We start from the raw sequence: 15984 nt of genomic DNA, 5'->3' as shown, positions 1-15984 counted from the left end.
ACATGGCTTAAGTCTAGCCCCTGACTAAAATGCATGTTTGAGCATAACTATAAGCATGCACTAACATATCCTTACCCTTTAACTGCATGGGTTTCATATTCATAGCTGTGAATGATCAAAAATGTATATTTCTCAGCAAATAGTACATTCTGACTACTGAAATGGGTGATCTGAAAACATTAGGTTAGCTTTTCTACTTTTACCATAAAGTGACAAATCACTTTATGGTAGAGCATGTTTTTGAAAAATTATTAAAAACATACTACAGTTTTTTTCATGGCACCAAGTAAAATAATTTTATAAAGTTATTATAAAAATATGCTTTCCTTGCAAAATTTCACCAAGAACAGTTCACATGGCAGGAGTGATTTCTTTGTCTCTGACATCTATCTAAGAAGAAATGTTGTGACAAGTGCCGTTGATTGACACTCTGATATCTAGTGGATTTTTTGGCATAACATATCTCAAGCAAATGGTAGAGATAGCTCAATCAGCTTAGATACTCCATTTGGTCAAAATGTAGTTAAAGGGTTAAATATATCAGTGCTATTGATATTGATGTGCACATCAGTAATATTTTCTATGTTAAAACTACTTAAATGTCTTAATATATATATCGATGGCCTTGTCGTGGATGAAAAACCCAGTTCGGGAAACCATTCCTTAGTTGAGTACTGACACACTTGAGCTGTTATACTTGGTTTTACATTGTTGGTATTGATGGATTGGTTTACTTTGAGAGAAATAGGTTTAGTTTGATCAAACCAAATAGATTCTGATGAGAAGTTGATGATGTAATTTAGTCAGCAGATGGTGTCAACAGATTCATCCCCTGTAAAGAGGACATAGAAAGGCATGTGTGTGTGTGTGTTAAGGCAGTCTTCGTTGTGTGATCTCTCTACATTTGCAGTGTTGTGTGTTTGTGTTTTGTATGATTAGGAGAGTATGTTTCATAGCTTTGATAGAGAGAGTGTGCATGTGTGTGTGTATGCCCATGCGTGTGCGACTGTGTTTGTGCATGTTGTGTATTTTAGTATATGGGTTTCATGGACACAAATGTGTATAATGATGTAAACACCTCAGGCTGTTACTCTGTGTTTATTTCAGTCCATCAGTCAAACATTGGCCTACAGGAGTTGCCTTTATTCTACATTAAAGGCGGGGTGCATGATTTTTGAAAAACACTTTGGAAAAGGGAGTCGGGCCGAGTACCTAAACTAGGGATGGGCGATATCTTATCGTCTGCGGTATACCGTCAAAATTGATCCTCGCGGTGAAAATCTGTCGCCTCGTGATAACATCGATAAATCTAGTTGATGAGGTAGTTTATGCGCGCCCAATTCACTGCTCACGTGCAGAGTGAAAACAAACATTGCGGAGGGCAGACGTGAGGCTGAGGAGTTGCTTGTTATTACCATGAATTTACCAGAATGCATTTACCAGTAAATACAAAAACGTGCTGTTCACACATGCAGTGACGTTCCGTCTTTTTACCAGTAAGAAATCATTCACACATATCAAAATACCAGTAAACTCGAAAAAAAGCGGAAGTTACCTGACGCGCGGCCGGTGAGCTCAGTGTCGTATTTGTAAACAATGACTTAATATCCACGGTTTTTGTGTTTATGTTGGATTATGTTGTTTTCACATCTGTTGCAAACGCTAACGGTCGCGAAGTTGGTTGTGACCAAACAACATTGCGTTAGGCGGCGTCAAATGGAACCTGCGTTTGCACATTAGGCTTCACAGAGGAGTGAGATAAAGTTAGTTTTAGGTTTGATATTCGCTGCATATCCGCCTAGGCTGCTTAAGGAGCCGTCTGCAAATCACAAAGGGTGTGCTAAGGATGTCGGCAATTTGGCAAATAGACGGTAAGCTGTTTGAAACAACTTTGGTGAAGAAATGTGGATGTTAAACGCGTCATCTATAAAAAAAAAACTTTCTGATTGGCCCGAAGCCATCAGCGTGGTCAGACGTTGTCTGTTCTAAATGCCGGTAATCCTATTTTTCGTTCACAAATAGCACTTACTGGTAAATTACTGGTAATCTTACAACCTGGTAAATTGTGAGCTCTGATTTACCGGAAAGGTTCTGTTCACACATTACCTGTTAACTGCAATTTACCAGTAAATTACCAGTAAAGACTGTATGTGTGAAAGGGACTATTGACTGGTCCACACTAAACTTCTTTACTTTATCAGGTTACTTTAACATGTTTGTTACTTTATCAGGGTTTATTTGCAGTTGTACTCTGATGTAATGTTGAAACACATCTGTTACTTTTCCTCTTTGCACTATTTTGCACCATGAGAGTATAAATAAAAACAGAATCTGTGTTTACATTTTAAACTTGTAATTGATTTAAATTATTATTGTGTAATTGTTCTTGTGTGATGTTTTTTAGCAGTCACAGTGGAACACAACTTAAACATAACCTAATCTGATATTTTACAGAAGAGAATAATTTATCGTCATTTTTATCGGCACCGCAACAAACAACTGAAATTAGCGTGATACATTTTTTAGGCCATATCGCCCATCCCTAACCTAAACACACTTGTAGCCAATCAGCAATAAGGGCCACGTCTACTAACTGACATCGTAGCCTGGGTTGCGTATGTGTGGGGCGGGTCTATCAAAAGAAGGTCCAGATTCTGTTGGGGTAGGGGCGTGTTTGTTTAGGTGATTTCAAATGTCGACATTGGCTTTCTGAGATCATGCACCCCACCTTTAATAAACTGAAAACAGGTCTAGTTCTCTTATTCTCCTTCCTTGTTGTTTTTATAGTTTACATTTTTCTCACCCTTTTCTCTTCCTGTAACTCTTAATCAACCTCCCCAACACACATATATATCTTTACACAAGCTATACAATGATGTGCCTGTGTCTAAATGTAGAGTATATCATGTGTTGATAAAGAAAGGGGTGGGATGAGTCAGGATTTGAATTGCTGAGGATACTAAATTCTTGCTGTGCTGTTTGTACTGTGCTGCAGGTCCATTCATTAAGAATTGCAGAGATCAGCAGAATGATAGGTCTGGTGACTCTGGACACACACAGTCCAGTAAAGCTATGGTACCGCTCAGCATCTCATTTGTATGCTGCACTGTACTCCTTCTGTAAATTCTTGGGTACAAAATGTGCAGCTTTTCTCACAGTGTAAATCTAAATCTTGTGTTGTCTGTATGTTTCAAACACGCTTCAGTAAATATTACAATAGTTGCTAAGGACAACGTTTAAATCTATTTTAATTTTTTGAGCCATTGAATAATTGGTTTACAATTATTTCATTTTTTAAAATACGGTAAATTTTGTTAACATTCAGATATTTTGGTCTTGCTGCCCACCCCAGTTGCTATGGTAACAGCAGACATGAAATCCTTTTTTTTGTTTCCTGGATTGCAGCTGCTTTGGTAACTGAATGTTGTGTGCAGGAATTAAAGTAGAATTTATGTTTACAATAAGGTTAGAGGGATCTGTTGTTTGAATTGATTGTTTATTTATTTGTTTGTTTTAGCTATATATTACATTTGTTGCTGCTGTCGTGTGAACCCTTCATCTCTGTGCCAGGATCAGTTGAGCCTTTAGCACATGAGAAGTCATTTACGTGTTTGTTTAGCTTTGAGCAGGTCTGCACTCAGGAGGTAGCGCAGATGGGTCACTGGGTCCGAAAAACATGTGCTCCGACCCGAGACCCAAGCAGGTTCGTGTTTAAAAGATTCACGTGTACCTCGGACACAGGTCAGAAATAATATTAGCGTCCTCAGGTCTCGGGTAATTTAAAATGAATGTGTTTTTGCCAAACGGACCCGAGGAGACCAGCACTATCTAACAGACAAAAACTGCCACTGGGTCCGGTCTTTCTTTTAAAAAAAAATATTTATGCACATCAGGTTTGTGTAAAAAGTGATTCAGGTAATTTCGGGTGAGACACTAGAATGATACCAGTCCATAGATGTTTATTGTGCAACAGAGGCATGTGAAAAAATGTGTTGGCTTTAGGCACTGGCGCATTGAGACTGTGAATTTGTACTTTTAACAGTTTCTCGGCGGTGAAATCAGTTGGCAGGTAATACAGACAAGCTGTTAGATGACTACAACCAATGTTTTATGATACCTGAAGAGTGCTGTCTGGTAGCATTCTCATTCACTTTAATTTCAGCACTAATCTGCCAAACCTTGATCCCCATGACTGGCGCATGCTTCATGCCAGAAAACACAAAGGAGTCAACACCAGTTGTTAACTGTGTGTTAGTCTGTATGATCTAATGTGATAGTGAATGTGTTCGTGTTTTAATCGGTTCAGTACTTTAGTGGGTCACATCCGTCTTGCTTAAATTGCTTGAGGGTATAAATAGCTCTCTCCTCTACAGTATCTTAGTCTGGATTTCATGAAACAGATTAGAAGACCCTTGGCAGCATCTAAAGGTGCATTTTTAATTAAACACGAGTCGAAATAAATTAGAGACCTGAAACTTTGATCTGTTTCTCTGACTTCAAGATCATCACCAGTGACTCATCCAGAATGGTGTGTGTGTGTGAGCTGGTTCATCTGTGGTTTATGTAGCTGCAGCCATTTTCTCAGTCTTTATAGAAGACAAGCTTCTCTGATTCACTGTATCACGTGATCTGTGTGCATGTGAGCATGTATGTGCATCCTCATACTGTATCATATTCAAAGAAATGGGACTATAAGATAAAAGAAAATTAAGTTAAACAAGATGAGAGGGAAGAGAGGGAGGGCTTGTTTGTTTTCCTTTTTTGTCATAGGCTATATATTTTGTTCTTATGATAAAAATCATTTATCATTACCTCAAATGTTTATTTGGTGGTTTAATTCCAAAAAGCTTAGATAAAAATGTGTTTGTGGGGGAAAAATTTACTTTTCTATTGAGCTTTATAATAAAGGGTTTTTATTAGTACTAAAAAAACTGGTTTATATTGGAAAAAAAGCTTAAAAAATGTATCTTCAATAAAAGTAGGATACACAGGCCTTTAATAAAACTGTTTTAACTGCTATGGCATTTAGTCAGAAGATCTTTGCACAGAAATTTTAATCATACACCACTTTATTATTTGATAATGTCTCCCCTTCCATATAGTTGGGGTTTCCCGGACTGGGCTTATCCTAGTCCCAGACGTAAATGCTTTGAGCTGCCTTTATGTAAAAACATGTTGCCCTAAACATATATCAGTGCCATTGTTTTGTCACACGATGCACTCCAGTGGCCGGTTGCATAAAACTTTAAGACTAGCTTTAAAAGTTAGTCATGGATTTTTTTCTTCAAGACTGATCATAACTGCTTTAAGTATGTTACATAGAAAGGTAGATTGGTCTAATTTAAATCCAAATAATAAGACTGATTAGCCTTAACTAATTGCTAGTTAGTCAGAATCATACTTAAGACGCAGTATTAACGTCACGGCTATGTTTATGCAACCGACCACTGTATAGTTTTTTGTAAGGTATGTAAAACGACTTAAAAGTTCTAATATAACTAAAGTCCATTTTATAGTCGTGCGTAAGGTCTACGCCTAGCTATGACGTAGGTTATCCGTAGCCTCTGCGTAGCCTGATGTGCACCTCGCTCTATGTGAACCCCAAGCTGTGATTGGTCCACTACAACCAGTCCAAAAAAACTGCATCATATGTATTTCTGTTTATTACGGTGAGAACAAAGATGGAGTGATTTAAAGGAATATTCCATTTTCTTAAAAGAAAAATCCAGATAATTTACTCACCACCATGTCATCCAAAATGTTGATGTCTTTCTTTGTTCAGTCGAGAAGAAATTATGTTTTTTGAGGAAAACATTGCAGGATTTTTCTCATTTTAATGGACTTTAATAGACACCAACATTTAACATTTAACACGTAACAGTTTTTTTCAACGGAGTTTCAAAGGACTATAAACAATCCCAAACGAGGCATAAGTGTCTTATCTAGCAAAACGAGCAGAACGCAAATGTGCGTTTTATATATGTAACACGTGACCTCCCTACGTCACTACGCATTTACGTTAGGTCCCGCTGGACCGGACCTAGACGAAAAGTTGTGGTTTAAAAGAGCATTTTTTTTTTCTTGTCAAAAATGACAATTGTTTCGCTAGATAAGACCCTTATGCCTCGTTTGGGATTGTTTATAGTCCTTTGAAACTACGTTTTGAGTTAAGTGTTAATTGTTGGTGTCTATTAAAGTCCATTAAAATGAGAAAAATCCTGCAATGTTTTCCTCAAAAAACATAATTTCTTCTCAACTGAACAAAGAAAGACATCAACATTTTGGATGACATGGTGGTGAGTAAATTATCTGGATTTTCTTTTAAGAAAATGGAATATTCCTTTAACTCAAAACATTAGTTGGAGTTTATTTACTTCCATCACTGCTGGTCTTCTCAAATCATACACAACAAGTTGCTGTTTCTCCTTCAATTGTGAGTTAAACTTGCCAAGCTGCTTCTTCATTGACGGTCGCGCTGCAACTCTGGTAACACACGTGGATACTGCCTACCAGTGGTCTGCATGTGTGTTTGCACGTTGACGGGGAGGACGAAAACTGATGTGTAATCCACGCCGTAGGACCTACGCACAAAGTGCTGTGCACACATAGCTCTCACTTAAGCTAAACTTAGTAGGACAGTTTTAGATTTTCCAGAATTTCATTGCCAGTTTTGCATGCCCTGCATGTATTATTTGTTGTGTACTTGTGCACTTGAAATATATTTTAGCAAAGTACTTAATGCAGGCTCTCAATTGGAAGTTTTTCCCATTTGGTGAAATCTTGGTTTGGATTTGTCAATAGTCACGTGACCTACCAGGGGGGTTTGGCGTGCAAGAAAGCGACAGTTTACATTGGGCTCTCCATAGCACAAGCAGGTCAATTGTCTGTTGCAAGCCACTATTATTTAAATAACCTCTCAACAGAAAAAATTAAGATATGAAAACAAACTACATGTTACATATTCACAGCACCCGATTCCATATTTTATAGTCACTAAAAACATCAGATTAATGGCAGACATCGACTTTGGCTATGTTTACATGTATTTCATGGAAAATTCCTCGCTTTATACTGCTGCCAGGATTATATTATAACCCTGTCTCACTCCACAACTCTGATTTAACTGCTATTTTGTTATTAGTGTAGATTGATTTAATAATGTCACATATTTTTTGCCGATTCCACTTTGGATCAACTGAGGTAAAAGCCCCTTGTGCCAGATTGAATGAAAAGCTGTGGTTGAAAACCAATTTGGCATTTACACAGACCATTTTTATCAGATAATGGAGGAGTCTGCTATTTGCAGAAAGTTTACCTAGGTTGCTGTTTACACATTTCACGGTTGTTACTGGGTTCAAATTTGTCTCCGCCTTTATGAATTGGTGTATTGGGGCCTTGGTTCCAGATGTTTGGAAATACACCCGCACTTTGAGTTGTATTTAAAGAGTTTAAAGGGGTCATATTATGAGATTTTATTAAGATGTAAATTAAATCTTTGGTGTCCCCAGAATATGTAATTGAAGTTTTAGCTCAAAATACCCCACAGATTAGAGATGCGCGGATGGGCTATTATTTCATCCACAACCGCATCACAAAACCGCACCCGCCCGCCATCCGCTGACTGGGCGATGCAAGGCGCTGCTGATGACAGCCACGAGACTAGAAAGCTCTCAGAATATCAGCAGTGGTTTCCGATCAGCGCACAGAGACAAAAATATATAAAAAATAGCCTAAATTAAACGCAAAAAATTACATAGCCTGCACTGGTGTCATCCTGATTTACCACCTTGTAAAACTTATTCCAGGCAACCCTTTTCTGACCTTCTAATTCCTTTGTTTTTAATTCTCATTTTCTGAGTTTGCCACGCCACGTACCTCCTTCGCCAGCGTTGATAGGAGCTGTGTCCCAATTCAAAGGGTGCTTAGAATGAAGCCTCAAAATGCGTCCTCATTTTTCCGCGCTGTTAATGATACAACGAATGGATCCTTAACAGCTGATGCTATCCCAAACAATTAAAACCTTTATTAAATAAAAGTGTGTATTTATTAGAAAACTTTTTCTTGTCACTGTTTTAGTATTATAAGTTATGTTTTGTGTTAATATTATTCTGTTTATGTTGTGTATATTTCTAAGGTTGATTAATTTGATATACTGTTGAATAGTTTAATCTACATCAATGTGTCATTTTTTCTAAAATAAATTAATATTTTTCTGATTACATATTTATTTTAATAAGTCAGAAATGTCTCCGCTGTTTTTTGCTGACAGGCGCAGTGGGTGCTACTGGGGGCGCGTGCAACGGGTGACGCAAATAATGGGTCCTCAGAAGGCTAGACCGTCTCATTTCAGTTCTCTTCGCGAACTTCTGAGCCTGCCACCTTGAAAGACAGTGTGCTCACCTTTTAAGGTCACATGCTTAGAAGGACACAGCTAATAACAAGCAGTCGATCCGCCACCCGCCCGAATTTAATTAAAATATTATTTTTCGGCATGTCATCCGCCCGATCCGCGGTTTATTCGCGGAGTCCGCGGCTGTAACCGCCAACCGCGCATCTCTACCACAGATTATTTTTTATAGCATGTTAAAATTGCCACTTTGTAGGCCTGAGCAAAAGTGTGCCATTTTTGGGTGTGTCACTTAAAATGCAAATGAGCTGATGAAGCGCAAACACTGATCACAATGATGGTGGTTTGTAGGGGTGGGCGGAATGACCAAAAATCTATTTCACGGAATGAGTCATTTTATTTCACGGAACGGTATATTTCACGGTATACATATTTTTCAGTTTATGTTTTATAAAAATGTGAAGAAATTTGCCACTCACTATAGACGGTTTCAGCAGTAACAACATAAACAAGCGGCTGTTGCGGGTCGCACATAACTTCCGGTAAACTCCGCTAAGAATAAATAACAACAAAGTATTTTAAACGTAGTTTATTTACAAGCAAAAAACAACAACACATAGATTACCTAGGAAACCAAAACATTTGTTATTTTCGATGAGGCATTTGTTCAAGAGATCAGTTTAGCAACTAGCCAGACCATTAAAAAAACGAAACCGGAAGTAAAGTTCGGATCCAGACGTGTATCACTGATGAAACCGTCTATAGCTTTTAACTAAATGCTCACCGCAGTTTTAAAATATGAGCAATTTAAAGTTAATAATGTTAAAGTGAAAACGCCCAGAAGATAACAACAGATTAAGTCTTGATAAGACAGAATCTTGTTTATAATTGAGTTATTAATTTTATAGACTATTGAAGCTATAGTATGCCTTTTATTGTATTTTGTATTTATGCATACATTACATTAAAAATAGGCAATATGTAAAATGAACAGGAATTAATATATGCAAAAACCTACAGGATAAATACCTGTATATGAGAGATGAAGCTCTAGATATTATAAATATGACAGGTGCTATGATGTGATGATCATGAAGTCTGTTTTAAGGTCTTGACGCCTTTTACTTTCTATTAGACCTTAACATTTGCGTCTCTTTCTTGTCTTTCCGATCAAATATGTTTGTACTATATAAGCAAATGGAGCGTCAAACTACATTGCTCCAGCAGCGCATGTGTCACTGATATAAACGCGAATTTTGTCTTAGCTTGCTTAAAGTTCAGAAAACTTTACAACTATTAGCATTATGTGCGAGAAGAACCCTTTATTTGGGGTCGCAGATCCTTGCTTGTGCCTAGAGAGACCTCTGCACGCGAGAGACTGGCAGGCTGCTGCATGAGCACAGAGAGAGAGAGAAAGAGAGAGAGTGCACGTGCAAGAGTCTCGCTGCGAGACCCGCAGTGGATTCACTGGCCCTTATTTTAAAAATTACACAAATAACTCGTTCATTTTTTATGAGTGAATTATTTTACATGTTTCTCCATCACACTCGGTCTAACATTGCGGGAGGGCAGGGTTAGCCACGCCCACTTATTTGCATTCCGAGGAATAGACAGAATAGAAAAATCTGTTAAGTCTGACATTTTATTCCGCGGGAAAGGAATATACCGTCATACCGCCCAGCCCTAGTGGTTTGTTGCAATTGAAACTCAATTGTGCTGTGAATTATTTTCTCTCGCTCTCTTTCTCTCTGCACTAAATGGCTGTGCCGTGGTTGGATAGTGCAGATAAATGGGGTGGTATTATTGTAATTCGCCTTGCTACCTACCTCACAAAACAGGCAAAATGTGAACGACCTAATTTTTCACATGCTTGTAGAAAATGTCTGACCCAAACAAAGTTACTGGGTTGATATTTTTCACGTTTTCTATGTTGATAGAAGCACTGGGGACCCAATTATAGCACTTAAACATGGAAAGTCAGATTTTCACGCTTTGACCCCTTTAAGGATGGCCAGAAATTGTGGTCTGTATCCCATGCTTTTTGGAGTTTAAGTGTTCATATTTTATTGCATATTTTCCTCTCTATCGGTTTCTCTCTCTGTTTCTCTCCCTGTCTTCATTTTTCTCTCTATTGCTGTTTTCTCTCCTTTATTGAAACAAGCACGCAAAGCGCATTTTGCCTTCAAGATGTAGGGCAACATGATGTGAATAATTTAGTCTTTTCAGTGGCTGCCTAAATATAGCTGAATCTCACTCTCAATTCTGAGATCAGACGATAGTGGGCGTGCTCAGGGTGGTGTGGCCGTCTTTTTTCTTTACCTTTTTTATAAAGATGCTTTGTATGGCCTCACTACATAATTTCTGAACTAATTCCAAATTCATTGTTAGTCTAAATGATTTTCTATAAGATAAATGTTTGCTGTTTGTGTGTTGTTTCCTGTCATTATGGCACATTTTGCTGGTAGTGTTACTAATTTTAAGAATGATGGTGGTTGGCGTGCAGGTGCAGGGAATTAACATGCAATTTTGTGTGTCTGCTGGTCTCTAGACGTGTGTGTGTGTGTGTGTGTGTGTGTGTGTGTGTGTGTGTGTGTGTGTGTGTGTGGTTTGTTCATTAGATCTGAAAGTGTTCTCTTGCAGCTGCTACCCCTGAAAGAGTTGTGTGTGTTTGTCCATGTGTGTGTGTGTCTTTGTGTGACTGTGTGTGTCAGCTGTGTTTAGATCAGGTTCTGGATCACAGTGGTACATTTGAATATCTCTTTTCATCTTCTAGCTCTTTTTGTGCTGTTACTTTAGTGGTATCTTCTCTAAATCTAGAGATTACTCAGTATTTTGTTCTAGATATAATATTATCAGCTTTACACCCCTTATCTGTGGATTGAAAAAATTTAATGAAGGACTCAAGGCAAATTTTTCTCTCTCTGTCTGTCTCTCGCTTTACAGTTATTGTAAACGTCAGTGGCGGCTGGTTACTTTTTTTTTCAAGGGTGCTCGATGCGAATTTTGTCACAACATGTATGTAGCCCGTGTGTGTTGTTCATAATTTCAAAATATGTGTTTTTTGGGTGTCGAGTGAACCTATGTACATCACGTGTCTTGTCAAAATAAGTGCCTGCTGCAAATGCGTCTAAAGGGTTTATGATAAAAAAGACGCTTGCGTTTGCCAGAGCCTCGTATAATCTCATGCGTAATCAGAGTTTACTGTTAAGAGAGTGTCTTGAGTGTATTTTGTGAACGCGAGCGTCTCTATTATCATAAACGGTTTTGACGTGTGTGCAGCAGGCACTTTTTGACAAAACACGTGATGCACATGATCTAGGGGTGTCACGATTCTCCAAATCCTTGATTCGATTACATTTTCGATTCTAAGGTCACGATTCGATCCGATTCTCGATTTTTACATATTTTTTACATGGCATATAATTTAGAAAAAAGTGATATGCCATTATTTATTATTATTATTATTAGGGCTGGGCGGTATATCGGATTTAGGGGATATATCGATATGGGTTCCCGACGCGATGCGGAATTAGCCCATACCGTTCATATCGATATGGTTTAATACAACTCAAGCGCGCATACACGCGCTCTGCGCGAGCCCGCTCGTCACAGCAAATACGCGACATGGAGAAGCACGCAGAAACTCTGTGACGCTTGGATGCGCCTCATGAATGTGGACATTCAAAAACTGCGGCTGCATGCACTCGGAGGATTGTAATAACTGAGTTCAAGACTAAATAAAATGTCTCCTCAACCTGCTTTTACAGAGAGATCATTGGAATAAAGTTACCGCTGCATATGTGTGCTTTCATCCCAACAACGTGTCTGACGCTCCATCACAACACCTATTTATCTAACACGCTATTGCAGTTATTTCTCATCATCACTATTATAGCAATATCAGGTGAGTGATACTGCGTTTATACTTTAGTTCGACGGGACAAATACGTAGAAAAACAGAAACTCCGAAGGAGTTTTATTTTGCTGTGAACTTTTTCCTCAGATTCAAAGCCCAGTATAACAGCCACAAACAAGTCTCCGTTATATAATTTTAAAACGTCACTTTAGAATTAGTAACGAATGATTGTGCTGCTTCAGTGAAGCTATTAGTGTGAATTAATGAGATTATTATTAATAAATAGTAAGGGAGGATGTGTGTGAATGAAACAAAGACACTTTAAATGTGCTGAATGTGTGCGCATTATATTTTCAGTTTGCACGTATAGTCAATCAGATTCCAGAACCACATCTGTTCTATAAACTTAATTATTTTGGATCATATGTTTTTAAGTTTTGTCCATTTTTGTGACTGGAATACACTGTAAGGATAAAAGGACTGTGACCCCCTTCTAATGAAGAGGACTGACTACTTTAGTAAATTCTGTAAACACAAATCTTAATGCTACAGACAGTTCAGTATATTAATGAGAATTGTGTGTTTCTAATTTTATGGATAATAATTTCAATAGTATGGGCAGGACACTTTTCTATAATTATAATTATATTATAGATTAAAGATCATATTACATGATAATGCCCATGTGCATAAAACAAAGTAAAAAAAATAAATGATTAAGAACTTCACTGGTTTGTATATAAAGTTAACTAAACCCAGCTAAACAACTTTGGTATGACAAACATTTACCACCCATCAAGGACATGAGCATACAGTCATTTCAGGTAAGATAAAGGCTTTAACAAAGATAATTTTTTATATGGTACTGCATGGTATATAATTTTAGTTTTGATTTGAAGTGGAATAGATACTTTATTGGGGAGTGTTTACAACTTTATGGTACAACTACTTCAGCCACAAAGATTATAAAGGCTTTGACTTTCAAGTAACATTTTTATCCTTTTGGTAAAAAATACCGGATATATATCGGATACCGGGATTCCTAAAAAAAGTACTGGGATATGAATTTTTGCTCATACCGCCCAGCCCTAATTATTATAATACTTTAACATTAACATGCACATTGCACAACTCGTATGGGGGTTTGTGGGCTTCACTTAACGCGAGAGCTTGTAGAGAGAGGATTCCTTCTTGCACACACATCACTATGCGCAGTTGGCAGTTACATGGATCGGGCGGATGACGTGACGAAAAATAATATTTTAATTAAATTCGGTCGACTGCTTGTTGTTAGCTGTGTCCTTCTAAGCATGCGACCTCTCTGCCTTTCATAGTGGCAGCCACAGAAGTTCAAGAAGAGAACTGAAATGAGACGGTCTAGCCTTCGGAGGACCCACAATTTGCGTCACCTGCTGCACACGCCCCCAGTAGCGCCCACCGCGCCTGTCAGCAGAAAACAGCGGAGACATTTCTGACTTATTAAAATAAATATGTAATCAGAAAAATATTAATTTATTTTAGAACATATGACACATTGATGTAGATTAATCTCTTCAACTGCATATCAAATAATCAACCTAGAAATATACGCAACATAAACAGAATAATATTAACACAAAACATCACTTATAATACTAAAACAGTGACAAGAAAACGTTTTCTAATAAATACACACTTTTATTTAATAAAGCTTTTAATTGTTTGGGATATTCTCAGCTGTTAAGGATCCATTCTTTCTATCATTAACAGCGCGGAGAAATGAGGATGCATTTTGACACAGCTCTTATCAACGCCGGCGAAGGGTACGTGACAAACTCAAAAAATGAGAATTAAAAACAAAGGTAATAGAAGGTCAGAAAAGGGTTGCCTGGAATAAGTTTTACAAAGTGGTAAAACAGGAGTGCAGGCTATGTAATTTGTGCATTTAATTTAGGCTATTTATTTATTTATTTTTGTCCATGTGCGTAAATCGGAGACGGAGTTCACTGCTGATATTCTAGAGCTTTCTAGTCTCGCGGCTGTCATCAGCAGCGTCTTGCATCGCCCAGTCAGCGGATGGCGGGCGGGTGCGGTTTTGAAAACTGGTCAGAAACATTGGTGCGGATGGATGGTGGACGGATGATGAGTTTTGTTATGCGGTTGCGGATGAAATAATAGTCCATCCGCGCATCTCTAACATGGACTTAATGCACATGGACTTAATGCGTGTGTCTTGGACTCATAGCATCTGAAATAAATCCAGCATAAGCAGCTGCGCTTCTCTCTGTCTCACGTGCACACGCTCTCGCATCTGTCCGAAGTCTGAACATAAACTAAAGTAGTAATCCTTATGTATTTGTTCAGTTTTATGCGTTTCATGCAAGCTGAGGCAAACTATCCTTTTGTTTAAAATATAACCCGCTGCGTCTTTGCACCTCCCTCTCTATCGCGCACGTGCAGAGAGCTGCGCTCTGTCCAAAGTCAGATCACTGGTAATCCTGTTTATGATATGCATTTCAAGGAGTTGTAGCAATACATCCCTCGTGTTTAAAATATGATCGCTTTCTGCTGGACAGATGTTTTTAAAGGCATCTCTGAGAGTTTTTTTCCTCGCTTGGCAAGCCGAACAGACGTGAAATGGGGGCGTGGCAGCATCGACGATCCCATTTTTTAATTCGAAGTTCGAAGCTGTGACTTAATTTCGATCGATTTCGATTTAAAATCGAAATCGTGACACCCTTACACATGACGCAACAAACACATATTTTGAATACACCAGCAACACACATGACACTCCAAACACATATTTTGATTTTGCGCCCTTCGGATGAGCAGTCACGAGCTGGCACTGTTAAAAGTAATGAAGTTGAAAATCCTGTAATGGCTATACTAATAATGTGGAAATGAATTGTTATGTGTGATGATGTAGAGTTATCAGTGCCTCTAGTTTCATCAGTCAGTTTGATCAGTGACCTTTACTCAAACTTAGCAGTGTGTACAGTATTCATCTGTGGATGAGTGGTCTGTGGTTTCAGTAGGACAATTCAATCCTTTAACTCTTTCGGTCTCAGTTTCTTGTGCAACCAGTAGATGCCATAATGATGCTTCATGCTTGGGTGATTCTCACGAAAACTTGGTTTTAAAAATGTCAAGCATGAAAATGTAAAAATTGCTTAAATTTACTTTTTTTCCCACCAGACATTGAAAAACAAAGTCTGGAGTAAATGGGAACATTAATTTAAAAACTTTTACTTATCATAACACTTTTTGTAACATAATTAAAAAAATTAGTCCTAAAAAATCTCATTACCGCAACAGTCAGAAAACATCAACACTGACATATTTTCAAAATGACATGACATGTCATATATTTGACTTTAACATTAGCAACATTTACATTTGTCTCTTAAACCTGGTGCTCTTATTACAAATCGTTGTAGAAGCTGCACTTACATGGTAAATATAAAAATATAAAAAAATTTTTTTTAAAGATAATTAAAGATGAATGTCCATTCAATGCATACTTGAAGTAACACACTGCTGGCTTTAAAATGTAAATATCGAGCGTGTATGTGAACTTCACCTGATGTAGAGTTGGTATTGATCGCTCTGCTTACAAGCCAATTGTGTATTATTTATGCAGGTTGTTACTTGTAAGTTGAAACCGGTGGGCAATAATAAAGGAAGTGTTAACTTATTATCAGCAGCATTATTTAAATAATCACTTTGCTTATATTTAACATTATAGCACAAAAAAGACATTTATCTGGCCCACTATGGCCCTGTACACAATGCAAAGTTT

At 37.8% G+C, this 15984-nt stretch overlaps 1 protein-coding gene across 16 annotated transcripts in view; it reads left to right on the top strand.

Annotated features, from left to right (window-relative positions):
- LOC129421780 (protocadherin alpha-C2) overlaps positions 1-15984 on the top strand; it is a 160828-nt gene that overhangs the window by 53771 nt on the left and 91073 nt on the right. The gene's annotated exons all lie outside the window — the stretch shown is intronic.

Source organism: Misgurnus anguillicaudatus, chromosome 16 (genome assembly GCF_027580225.2).
Source record: "Misgurnus anguillicaudatus chromosome 16, ASM2758022v2, whole genome shotgun sequence".
NCBI classification, from domain to species: domain Eukaryota; kingdom Metazoa; phylum Chordata; class Actinopteri; order Cypriniformes; family Cobitidae; genus Misgurnus; species Misgurnus anguillicaudatus.
This window is presented reverse-complemented; position numbering and strand designations above follow the sequence as displayed.